Source organism: Lactuca virosa, chromosome 4, assembly GCF_052849685.1.
Source record: "Lactuca virosa cultivar CGN04683 chromosome 4, Lactuca_virosa_CGN04683_v6, whole genome shotgun sequence".
In the NCBI taxonomy this organism is placed as follows: domain Eukaryota; kingdom Viridiplantae; phylum Streptophyta; class Magnoliopsida; order Asterales; family Asteraceae; genus Lactuca; species Lactuca virosa.
Window position 1 is genome coordinate 412,298,903 of NC_136429.1, and position 13,297 is coordinate 412,312,199.

The 13,297-nt window shown below is 41.6% G+C and overlaps 1 long non-coding RNA gene across 6 annotated transcripts; it reads left to right on the forward strand.

Annotated features, from left to right (window-relative positions):
- On the forward strand, positions 1-3,746 carry LOC145108913 (uncharacterized). 6 transcript variants are annotated; one of them, XR_013708640.1, is made up of 6 exons: positions 1-315; positions 542-574; positions 1,262-1,430; positions 1,796-2,080; positions 2,309-3,129; positions 3,408-3,746. It is a non-coding gene; the product is annotated as an uncharacterized LOC145108913 (long non-coding RNA). The 6 variants fall into 6 exon arrangements; XR_013708639.1 differs by having other exon boundaries at positions 1,796-1,872; positions 1,956-3,129; XR_013708641.1 differs by having other exon boundaries at positions 1,796-1,872; positions 1,960-3,129.
- Positions 3,747-13,297: the final 9,551 nt, after the last annotated feature.

Here is a 13,297-nt window from a genome sequence, read left to right on the forward strand (position 1 = left end):
ACCTTCCCCCCACCTGCTTTAGAACGCCTCAAAAACAGTTTTAATCCTCTTCTTCAAACCTCCTCTCCGATATGTAACCTCTACCTGCCTCCATTGGTCGGCCGTGTCGGCAGTCCAGCGCCTCCGACGTTCAATCGATGTCCCACCAGACGAGCGCTTCACTGACTCAAAATGGAAGGATATATCCACAGGTCGGCGACTAATGGATCGAGAACGCCTTTAATCATCTCACCAAGTCGATGGTTCTTCTACTTCACATAATCATCTTGCTGCACGGAACCATCGACGGTCCAATGGCAAGAAGACGATTTCCAGGTCTGTGCTCCACTTCCTTCCACCTTATCTTTTTTCTTTGCGAGCTCTGTGCTCCGCCTCCTTCCACCTTCTCCCCTATCTCTGCAATTCTAATGCTTTCTCTTAATTCTCGAATTTGATTAACTGAATTCTAATTTCCTTTCAATTTTTGATTCCCCTTTGTTTATACCTGTTTAATTTGCTAAAGTTTGTTCATCTAATTTTGATTTTGTTCGAGTTTTGACAGATGTAGAAGAGTTCTATCAGCAGTGCGACCCTGGTTAGTGTTCTTTTCGTTTAATTCCGTTCGAATAGGGTTTAACGATTCCTAAAAATCCTGCTTACGGACATTTACCAAAGAAAAATTACACTTACAGAAGCAAACACAGTGTCCAATAAGCGGGATTTTAGGAAGAATTTTGGGAGGATATAACAATAATCTTAACTATATCTGCTACTCTTTTCTTTCCATGAATTCGATTGTAACGAAAATATCATAAACACCATTAAATACCAACAAAATAATCGAATCTTTTTAAGAGAAATCAACATCATGCATCTCAAAAGTTTTTCAGACATCCAAAAATGGGCATTACAATTTCCATAGACAGAAGGAAGTATAATTTTGTTCCTCTGTGTACATCAGGTTCATTTACTCTATTTTAGTGTTGAAAAATGTGCCCTTCAATTTTCATGTATTTTGATATTGCTTTTGCTTTATGTGAAAATAATAATTGTAATCAATTACCTATCTGTTGATACATCGATTTAAGTCGTAGAAAGTTCATCCCTATTGTAGCCTGCTCAACCTCATCTGTAATGGGAACACACCCTTGTAGTTACTTTGTTAATTAGATTTATCATCTATATTGGCTAACACCTTTGTAAGTTTCACTTTTCTATAAACTCATTTTGGTCATTTACTTTGTTAATTAGATTTATCATTTATGTTGTGGGATTTCTGCAGGAAATGGCATGAAGCACAGATGCCAGCTGCTAGGCCGCTCCAAAGAAACGAACACAACAGCAGCAATAGTGGCTCAAACGGAGCAGGGCAGTAGAGTAGTATTGGCCATATTAGATGGTGGTGGTGGCACTGTGTGAACTTCCATAGATGGGATAGATTTTCCATGAAGGTTTGGACACCTCCACCCTACCCCAACCTTATTTATAAAAATAGAACAGAAAAAAATGAAATTATTAGTGTAGAATAGTGTTGGGGAGGTGTTCAAATTCCTAAAACTTAGTTATTCAAATAATCCATGTTCAATGTAAATACTACTAGAACAAATTACTCTACCTGTTTTTTTTTTAATCGTATAACACTCTAGATTAAACAGCTCCAATGGCAAAATGGCCATTACAACAGCTCAAAAGCGAACCACATGAGTGTTTTTGCAGTTTACTATTAATTTATCAACGATTTCTTAACTTTTTTTTTTCAGTTTTTGAATCCCATTACCAGTGACCTGCTATTTCTTGGTTGTGTATATTGATGTAGGCTTTTTCTCAAATCAGTTGGACCTCATATTTGGCATCTGGAAGGATGTAAGTGGGAATGTTCGCTATTGTTGCAAGGTCACAACTTGAACCTGGTTACCTTTCTTTTTGGCCATATAAAAACTGTCTGATTCTTATATATTTTTAAATGATATTGGTAGGAAGATATGGTTAGGTGAACTGCAGGTGTGAAATCGGTGGATAGAGATTGGAAGGTGAGGAAATTGATCACTCATACATCGGAATTTGTAGGGCTTCACACCGGATGGTTTAATTCTATTTCAAGGTTTCATTTTTATAATTTGAGGACGATATTGCCCCTGAACATTGTTTTTAAATTAATAAAATTCAATATTTATTGTTTTAGGACGATATTGCCCCTCCACACTTTTAATATTAAAAAAAAATTCATTTTTAGGACCATATTGCCCCTGCTTTTATATTAATAAAATTAATTTCTTTATAGTTTTAGGACCATATTGCCCCTACTTTTGAATATGTTCAACAATTTAAGGTATTGTCATCAACAAACGTAAAGTACAAATCTTGCAAAATAGGTATGGTGTTATGGTGTGTTTCTGAATATCATCTAGGTTTTATGCAATTTAACTTTTTTTATACGCCCAATATTTTATATTTTGTTTTATGGTAAAAATCATACTCTGTTTTATGGTAAAAAAATATTAAGGTTAACAGTTTTTATCCAAAATGCTACTACATACTGTTTTTTTGGTAAAAAAAATAGTGATTTTAACATTATTTTTGTCAAAAATGCCCCTTCGTACTGTTTTTTTTGGATAAAAAAAGTTATTTTAACAGTTTTGACCAAACTACCCCTACATGTTGTTTTTTGGTAAAAAACAAGTGGACGTATTTTTGCTTCTTCTTGCATTTAGCCCGCTAAATATTTCCAATAATTTTTTTATTCTTATAGCATTTTACTTCTTTGTTATTTTTTATAACAGTTGCATGGTTTTAAGGTAAATTTCATTACCTTTTTGTATCTAATAATGGTTATATTTCATTCCACTCACTAATCTATTGATGATTTCCGAATGGGAAATTGCCTCCATAGACAATAAGGTACTATCTTAAGGAACAAGTATAATTTTTCTCTTTAATTTACACACATTACGCATGTATTTTGATTTTAAGGGTTTCTTGAATGTTTTTCATGCAGATTGTACAAATGATAGCATTTGGTGATTCAGCAGAGAAGGAGGCGAGAGCAAAAAGGCAACTGATTCCAACGGACCTACCAAGATTTCAAACAAAGAAACTTAGGGTTTCTTGCTTTCTTCCCCAATTCTATTTCAATATCCACTTACCTTAGAGGTGACAGACCGGAATCTTTGGTTTTAGTTGGTCTATCATGAAGCATGTCTGTGAAATCTTCTCTATTTATCAGTTTTGAGAAAATGTCAACCGATTTCAGCAACAGAAATTACACATGGATTGTCTGAAAATGGAAATTTTATATCTTGGAAACCGTTTTAAATGTCACTTTTTATTGTTCAATTCATTGTTACCTTTTTAGGTTCATATATACATGCAATAATTCTCTCTTTGGTTTATTTACATACATTACCAACTTTACCCTTTTGATGTTGTAGGGGAATAATGCTTACAACATTGACAGATGCATCCAATGCAAGACATCCATATCTGCAGTTCTGCACATAGAAGCTGTTCGTCAAGATGCAAGTTCCATGAATAAGAAATTAGCAATCTATCCACCTCCTCATAAAAATCTTTTGTAAACATACACATATTATAATTCTATCAGTGTACCAACCTTATTCAATTACTCTAGCAACCTTCTGTTCATCACTTTCTTTTGGAGTGTTTCAGGTGTGTGTTTATTAGATTGTTGAGAAGCAAGTGGTCGGTAGTTTATATGTATTGTTATGTCGTTTAGGAATGGCAACGAACTTTGGGAGGGCGTTCGCAAATACTGCTGGCCTTTCGAACCCCGCAACGCGGGGTTATTCTCTCTATTTTTTTGCAATTTCTTTTAATTCCTTTACCAAAAAACAAACATAGATTGCCATTTCGTACATCTTCCATTTTTAACAAACAACAAAAAAAAATTGTCACATCCGATCCCCGCAACGCGGGGTTCCCCACCTAGTTATAATTATATTCGGATTATGAGAGATTTAATCGAGGAATTGACTTTAATGTTCATGAAAGGCAATAAATAGCATAATCGGCTCTCTAATCCTTCTTATCTTCACTCCATATCATCTTAACATCCCCCAGGCCGCATTCTACACTCTCAAAACCGCAGGTTTGAGGTTTCTTGTCAACCAAGTTGTCTTGGGTTATCAGATGTATTTTTAGGGCGAATTTCACATCTATTTATAGACTTCTGTGAAATTAGTGTCACGATAAATAAGATCCGCATCATGATAATTTAAATCCATTACTATCCTCACATGTGATCTGCGAGGGAGAGGTATGTCGGCTTTAAAAGGCGTGACATGTCTCATTAGTTCAACATTATTCTGGACTTTTCCTAATTTTGCTCCTTTTCCAATCTTCTTGCATCCTTTCGTTCCAGCAACGTATAAATCCTACACTAACATAATTTAAAGCATTTTAAGCACATTTTGTTCTAAATATTATCAAAACATAACAAAAAAATACTAAGATATTGTCGGAGATATATGCATAAAATAGACTTTATAAAAATACCTCACACTTGGGTTTTGCTTGCCCTCAAGCAAACATAGAATAAATTTAGGTCTTGTTATAGTTTCCAAGCTTCTAGACTCAATTTAAAAAAAAAATAACAAAGAAATAAAGACTTTAACTTCGAACTTTGACCTCTCCTTTTTGTAGTTGCTCATTTGACTTCACTTTGTGAGACTTTTTTTAAAATTTTCATACTTTGTAGTCTCTTATTGACCCAACATTTGAACTTTTACGGACTATTGAAAATTTTGCATTATTGACTTTTTTTTTTTAACTTTTCAACAACTTTTTTATACCTTTTTTACAATGTTTTCTATTTTTTACAATTTTTCAACTAACTCTTTTCATACTTCAACAAAAAATAAATAAACTAATGCTTGGAAACGTAATTTCAAATTTTGAAGTTGACCAAAATTTATCTAGTATGACCTCCTACCCTACACTTATTACATACAATGTCACCATTGTATGCATAAAATCAATTAAAAGACATAAGGGAGAAAAGGGACAAAATATCTTGGGATAGTAGTGGCAAGAGCCAATATGATTGTTATGGGCTGTTGGTGCTAAATCATTACTTGTGTAATTGTCGGAAATTGAAAATTGAATGTTCATCTCGTTTATGCTCTTTATCGGACTCATGCGAACTGATTGGAGAAAACATCGTATAATAGTACAATTGAAGAACTCTAGAATCGTCGCGACGCTAGTATGTGAATGTCGCGTCGTGATTATTGAAAGTGTGAAACTTCTTTTGCGATCAAATAGTTTGTCACGACTTAGGTTAGCTAGGCTCGCTTGCGATATTCGAACAATAAATTTCTTCTCCACGTAAAAGTCGATCTAGAACGTCGGCAACTTCAGGAATTCCAGTGCCTTGTAATAACTCGTCCCTCTTTATTCGTGATGGATCTGATACCCCGATTCCTCTCTCGTGTGGTAAATAAACTCATACTTGTGTGATACTACGCCTCTCGTGAAGTATCTTGACACAATCGCTCCTACATACTGAATTTACGGCCAACTTTCTAAAGGAAATTTAATTCGGAAAAGATCTAAAAATCAAAGAGCATCATCGTGGAAAACAAAACAAAAAATAAAAACAAACCACACAAAAATACAAACCATAACACTAAACTAAGTTTTAAACAAACCAAAATAAAAAGACTAAAATACTATGTCTAATAAAATGAAATAAGCATAAAAGTATAACAATGTCGATCCTCGTCACCATGACACTGTTGTGTCCTAGATGGACCAACTCTATCACCCGACTATAGAAAAAGAAGATGATCAACTCTATGATTGTTAACGTATCCCTCTAGGAATACGTTAAAAATAATAGAATTGTTATGTTTAGAATGACCTAGCTAACGGTAGCTAACCAACCAAGTGCCAGACCCGAGCCCTCGCTCTCGCGGCCTCGTGTTAGGACTCTGGTGCTTGGTGCTCTCTCGCCCAGGTCCAATTCCAAACAACAATCTTCGGACTATAATAAACCAAAATACAATTGACCGCTCCCTAGGGATACAAGTGTAATGCTTAGATCATTATACTTTATTCCCTCTGCACCAATAGCAGAGGGGACTACTAGTGATGCACGATCCACCAATGGAACTTCTCCACGTCCTTTCGAACTAGACTGAACAAAGTAAAGTGTTGGGATCATGCTCACCAGGAGGACAAGTATAAAAGGAATCCTTCTCCTTCATAGGAAAGGATTGCTTCCTTGCATCTAAAACCCAAAATTTTGTATTCTCCTAAGAACCCTCATACTAACTAGACCGTCGAAGCTTCGTCCCCGGGTGATAAAGGATCTCACAATCTTAATCCTTCGCCACATCCAACCAATGTCGCTGCCCCATGTTCATATTTGGCTGATCCATCAAGTACCTCAGGCTCTTGTGGTACGTGTAGATAGTACAACGGACCTCATAGAGGTAGTGTCGCAAAATCTTGAGGGAAAAAACAATTGCCCCCAACTCCAGGTCGTATGTCGGGTAATTCGCCTCATGAGGCTTCATCTGCCTCGAGGCGTAAGTGATGACGCGCCCTCTCTGCATCAATACTGCGCCTAAGCTCGTGATAGACACGTCACAATACACTACCAAATCCTCAACGCCCTCTGGCAGAGTCAATATCGGTGCCTAACACATCTTCTGTCTCAAAGTCTCGAAGGCTGCCTGCTGCTCAGCCCCCAGCGGAATGTGATCGACTTCTTGGTCAGTCGGATCAGTGGAACAACAATCTTGGAGAAATCTTGGATGAATCTCTGATAATAACCCGCCAGACGATGAAAACTCTGAATCTCGGATGGAGACCTCGGAACCTCCCATCTCATCACGGCCTATACCTTGGCCGGATCGACCATTATACCATTCTGGTTGACAAGGTGCCTCAGAAACTGCACATCGCGCAACGAAAACTCACACTTGGAGAACTTTGCGAAAAGTCTCTCCCTCCTCAGTGTCTCCATCACCTCCCTCAGGTGCTCCTCGTGCTGCTCCTGAGTTTTGGAATACACCAAGATGTCATCGATAAAAACTATCACATACCGATCCAGCATCGGTCTGCACTTGCGGTTCATGAGATCCATGAACGCGGCAGGCGCATTGGTGAGCCCAAACGGCATCACCACGAACTCATATTGACCATAGCGAGTCCGAAAGGCTGTCTTCTGCATATCGTCGTCCCTGACTCGCATCTGGTGGTAGCCTGATTGCAGATCAATCTTGGAGAACCAAGATGCACCCTAAAGCTGGTCAAATAAGTCATTAATCCTCGGGATGGGATAACGGTTCTTCACCGTTACCTTATTCAACTCCCGGTAGTCTATACACATCCGATGTGACCAGTCCTTCTTCTTCACAAACAGGATCGGGGCTCCCCATGGCGAACTGCTCGGCCTGATAAATCCCTTGTCTAACAGCTCCTGCAGCTGTGTGGACAACTCCTGCATCTCGGGAGGAGTCAGCCGATATGGTGCCTTGGCTATCGGAGCCGCACCAGGAACTAAGTCAATCCTGAACTCTACCTGCCTCTCCAGAGGTACCCCAAACAAATCCTTCGGGAACACGTCTGAGTACTCCCGTATGATCGGTACATCGTGTATGGTCGTCTTACCCTTCTCCCGGGTATCCATGACATAAGCGACATAACCTGCGCAACCGTGTTGAAGGTAGCGTCTCGCCCTCGCTGTCGAACACAAAGTCGTTCCACCGTGCAACCTTTCACCTTGAATCACCAACCCTCCCCCACTTGGGGTCCTAACTCGCACTAGCTGCCGCTCGCAGTCGATCACTGCCCCATTGGGGCTCAACCAGTCCATACCCACGATAACCTTATTCCCTCGCAGGGGAATAGGGACCAAATCCACAGAGTACTGCTCATCGAACAACTGTAGTGTACATCCTCGATGAACCCTCGCGACCCGAACGGTCCTATCATCTGCAATCTCTACATCAAGGGGAAAGTCCAGCTCCCCTGGAGCTCTAACAAATCTCTTGCTAAGCGCGAGCGATACAGAGGATTGGGTAGCCCCCGAGTCAAATAATACCAACACTGGGATACCGTTCACATGGAACGATCCTAAAACAAGATACATGAAATATAAATATTAAAATTGACATAAAATAAAAACTAGGGAGAATAAACATACCATTTACCACATCCGGTGCGATAAGCGCCTCCTCCGCGGTCATTTGGAAGGCTCGACTCCTCACCACAGGAGCATCTGACTTGCCCTGGTGGCCATCTGTGATCTGCAGGGTCGCTGGAGTTGGCGCCGCCACTGGCACTCCTGATACCAATCTCGGGCAGTTGGCCTTTTTTTGGCCTCTCTGATTGCAGTGAAAACAAAGCATTTCTGATGTCTGAATGGTGGGAGTAGGGGCAATACAATCCCTTTTAAAGTTCCCCAACTTTCCGCACTTACAGCAGCCCGATCCCCCTACTCTACAAACTCCCTCATGCGTTTTGCCGCATTTCCCACAGCGGCTCCGACCCTGCTATCCCTTCGACCTCAAGTCGAATCCCTTGGGTTTCTTCACCGAAACCCCAGTCGTCTGCCCAATCTCCGCCTTCCTCTTGCTGATGTGCTCCATATCAATCTCCCTCTCTCGTGCCCTGACTATCATATCATCCAAAGTCGGGCACGCCGAATAGCTGACACATTTCCGAATGTCAGCTCTCAACGTATCATGAGTTTTCTTCACCTCCTCATCACCCGTGTACTAGGGCACCAAGAAGGCCTTCTCCTTGAATTTGGCGGTAATCTCCGCCACCGTTTTAGTAGTCTGTCTCATATCCAAAAATCATTGGCCAGCTGCTGAACCTCCACAGCTGGTGCACTCTCTGCCCCAAACCTGGACACAAAATCCGACCAGGTCATGGCCTCAATGGCTGGAGCTCCTAAAGTATCACCGAATGCCTCCCACGAGTCTCTAGCTCACTCCCTCAAACACCCAGCAGCAAATCTGAACTTCAACCCCTCAGGGCAGAAGCTCGTCACCTGTGCAGACTCAATGTCTGCGATCCATCGCCTAGCTACAATGAGGTCTTTTACCCCACAGAAGTATGGTGCTCCGCATCCCCTGAAATCCTTGAAGGAGAGCGTACGAGTCCCTCCATGTCACTCATGAATGCCCTAAGGCGATCCTCCATCAGCTCAATGATACCCTCCTTGATCGACTTGAAAATCACCGGGGTCGACTCAAGGATGCCTCTCGTAATCTCAGATGAAATGAACACGCGCAATCCATCATCAACTGGTTCGGAACCCGTACCCGAACTTGACCCAGATCCTGAGCCCCCTGCTCCATGACGCGTCATCACCATTATGAAATAAAACACATAATCTTCAGGGTCATACATAACATCGAGAGGTCTCACACTCTGCCACTCTTGGTTCCCCGCAGCTTTCCAAGAGTCAAGTACGTATCCTCTGCTTTCAGGAGTACGGGCCCATACTACCTTCTACATCTATCCGTACTTTCCTCCTGGTTTGCCTTGGTTTACCAAAGTCGCTTCCTATCCATGAATAAAATTTTCAATCGAATAGCTCCTGTCACTAATCTCATCCTAGGCTTGCCCTAAGGTAATCTCCGAACCATTCTCCGCCATCAGCTGCATAAGAAGTCCCTGTTATCTCTCCCTAACTAGCTCGCGAATACCATTACATATCACTAAGACTAGATAACTCTTCGAATGAGAGGTCCTACCCTACAACGGTTGGACTCAGACAAGAGCTACGAAATAGGTCTATACTCAACCGGTACTGCCTAGCATATCAGGGTGCTGGCCTACCCCTTCGGTCTCTTTCAACCGGTAACCGCCTAGCATATCAGGGTGCTGGCCTACCCCTTCGGTCTTTTTCAATCGGTAACTGCCTAGCATATCTGGTTGTTGGCCTACCCATTCGGTCTCTTTCAACCGGTTACGAGGTATATTTCACCCCTTATCACTACCACATAATATCCTAGCATATAAGCACATAAATCACATACTGCCTAGCATATCTGGGTGCTGGCCTACCCCTTCAGTCTCTTTCGACCGGTTATAGGGTCTACTTCATCCCCATACCACTACCACATAATAACATAGCATCCAAGCACATAAATCTCAACAGATAGTGGCAAACCAGACAATTATCACAAACACAATCATCTCTACTGTAAACAACTATTAGTGGGCCGACATTGGTGCCTTCGACCCAATTATACCGGGAAGGTAACTCACCTCGAAAACTGAAAGTAGTTGAACAGTCCCCGGCTCCGAATATCAACCCAACTCAATCCCCTGCACATAAAAGATTTCCTCAATTAACCTTTCATACTCATAACCCCTTAAGATTAACCTTGGTCCAAGTCAAGTCAAAGTCAAGACTCCGATTTGACTTAAATCGTCGAGTTTGCTCTTCAACTCGCTGAGTTCCCATGAATCATAGAATCGTGAAATCGTGATCCAACTCGTCAAGTTATCTTCCAACTCGACGAGTTTACATAACTCACAGAATCACGATAAACCAGGTCGACTCGTCGAGTTTTCCCCCAACTCGCCGAGTTCGTCCTTTACAACAAAATCGGGACACTTCTAATCAACTCGTCAAGTTCCTTTATGAACTCGTCGAGTTCTTCAGTCTGTTAACCCTTCTTAATGCATTAAGCCATTATTCTTCAGATCTACACGCTATACTCCAGATCTAGGCCAGAAATGTTGTAACATCCCAAGTTTTGTCATTTGTAGTCCCTGGGGATGGAAGGGTAAATCCATGAAGAGCCTAAGGGCTAAATTGTAATTTTGGGATCAGCAGGAGTACGCTGCGCGTACATAAGGGTACGCTGAGCATACTAGGGCGCGCCCTAGTACGCTGGGCGTACTCATAACAAAAGGAAACCCTAATATATCGGGTTGGGGGCTATATAAAATCCTTATGGCTCATTTTCTCTCTTCCTTCTCAGCCTCCATCTTCCAGAAACGTCCCCAAACCCTAGTTCTTGTGTGTAAGAGTGATTTGGTGGATATTTTGAGCTCTTGAAGGTGAAGCCATTGCAACAAATAGTTGAAGAAGGAGATTGGCTTGTAGATCTAAAGTTGTGTTGTGCCCTAGAAGCTCTAGAAGGTAAAAAGCTTCAAACTTTATGCTTGTAGGTCATAGATCTAGCCATTCTAGCATTATGGAACCATTTCTTGTCCCAAAAACCACAATATGGTGCATGATGCATTTTGGACAAGATAAGCTATCCTTTCTGGACCTTGAAGAGGTCTTAAGTGATAAAAATGAGGTCCCAATGGCTTAAGATGTCCCATGCATGTAGTAGAAGGGTCTTAATGGATTAAGACCTTGGATTAAGAGCTTTCTGGACGTCCAAAGTGATAAAGTTCGAGACTTTATAGTCCTTTGGCACATTTGGTCGATGGATCTGGAGTTTGGGCTTAAGTGCTTAAGCCATTAAGCACTTATTAGGGTTTTGGTGAAACCCAGCGTACGCCCATCGTAAATCCAGTACGCCCGGCGTACTGGGTCAACCACCCCGATGGTGGTCAACATCTGGATGAGTACGCCCCGCGTACCAGAGGAGTACGCCCCACGTACGTCCTCTGTTGGTAAGGATGTCGGGTTACCAAGGATGGTAAGGAATGATTTCGAGGACGAAATCGAATTTAAGTGGGGGAGAGTTGTAACATCCCAAGTTTTGTCATTTGTAGTCCCTAGGGATGGAAGGGTAAAGCCATGAAGAGCCTAAGGGCTAAATTGTAATTTTTGGGATCAGGAGGAGTACGCTGCGCGTACATAAGGGTACGCTGAGCGTACTAGGGCGCGCCCTAGTACGCTGGGTGTTCACTTGTGTACGTTGGGCGTACTCATAACATAAGGAAACCCTAATATCTCGGGTTGGGGGTTATATAAACATCCTTATGGCTCATTTTCTCTCCTCCTTCTCAGCCTCCATCTTCCAGAAACGTTCCCAAACCCTCGTTCTTATGTGTGAGAGTGAGTTGGTGGGTATTTTGAGCTCTTGAAGGTGAAGCCATTGCAACAAACAGTTGAAGAAGGAGATTGGCTTGTAGATCTGAAGTTGTGTTGTGCCCTAGAAGCTCCAGAAGGTAAAAAGCTTCAAACTTTATGCTTGTAGGTCATAGATCTAGACATTCTAGCATTATGGAACCATTTCTTGTCCCAAAAACCCTAATATGGTGCATGATGCATTTTGGACGAGATAAGCTATCCTTTCTGGACCGTGAAGAGGTCTTAAGTGATAAAAATGAGGTCCCAATGGCTTAAGATGTCCCATGCATGTAGTAGAGGGGTCTTAATAGATTAAGACCTTGGATTAAGAGCTTTCTGGACGTCCAAAGTGATAAAGTTCGAGACTTTATAGTCCTTTGGCACATTTGGTCGATGGATCCGGAGTTTAGGCTTAAGTGCTTAAGCCATTAAGCACTTATTAGGGTTTTGGTGAAACCCAGCGTACGCCTAGCGAAAATCCAGTACGCCCAGCGTACTGGGTCAACCACCCCGATGGTGGTCAACATCTGGACGAGTACGCCCCGCGTACGTCCTCTGTTGGGCCTTTGACAATTGGGCTTCGGGTTTTAGGATGTTTATGGAGTAGTTGGATTTGGGCCTTTGCTGGACTTTATGAATATTATGTTTTGGGCCAAATTTTGCTAATGGATCTTGAAGTGAGGCCCAATTAGGGAGTTGGGCCCAATTTGGTAAATTGGGCCAATAATGGGTGTTGCTTAAGGGCTTTCAAGGTTATGGAATTGGCATTGGGCCTTGGCCCAATAAAGAGAATGGACATGATGGATTGTTTGGACCCCTAGTCAAGATTGTTATGTTGTGTAATGACTTGGTATTATTATGTGATAGTTCGGGATTTCCGGTGAGTTAGTGGTTCGGGAGTTCGGTTCTTCAGTTCAGATCGACATTGCGAGGTGAGTTATTCTCACTATATCAACAGGGTCTAAGGCACCAAGGCCGGCCCTTTCTCGGATTGTATATTGGTATTTGTTTGATATGCTTATTGATCTGTTAGATCGGCGTCCTGGTAGTTAGGACGATATTATGTTTAGTGACCTGGTTTAGGTCGGTATCCTGGTATATAGGATGATGCTATGTTGATGACAAGTTAGGTTGGTATCCTGGTTGTAGGATGTTGCTATGCTATACGATCTGTTAGATCAGTTTGTTTGTCTATAGACTGTTATGTGATTATCTGTTATATGTGCACATGGTTGTTTGATTTGGGGTTGGGTTAAGGCGGGTCCTGCTTTGTGTTGTAGGCCAACATACCCAGGGCGG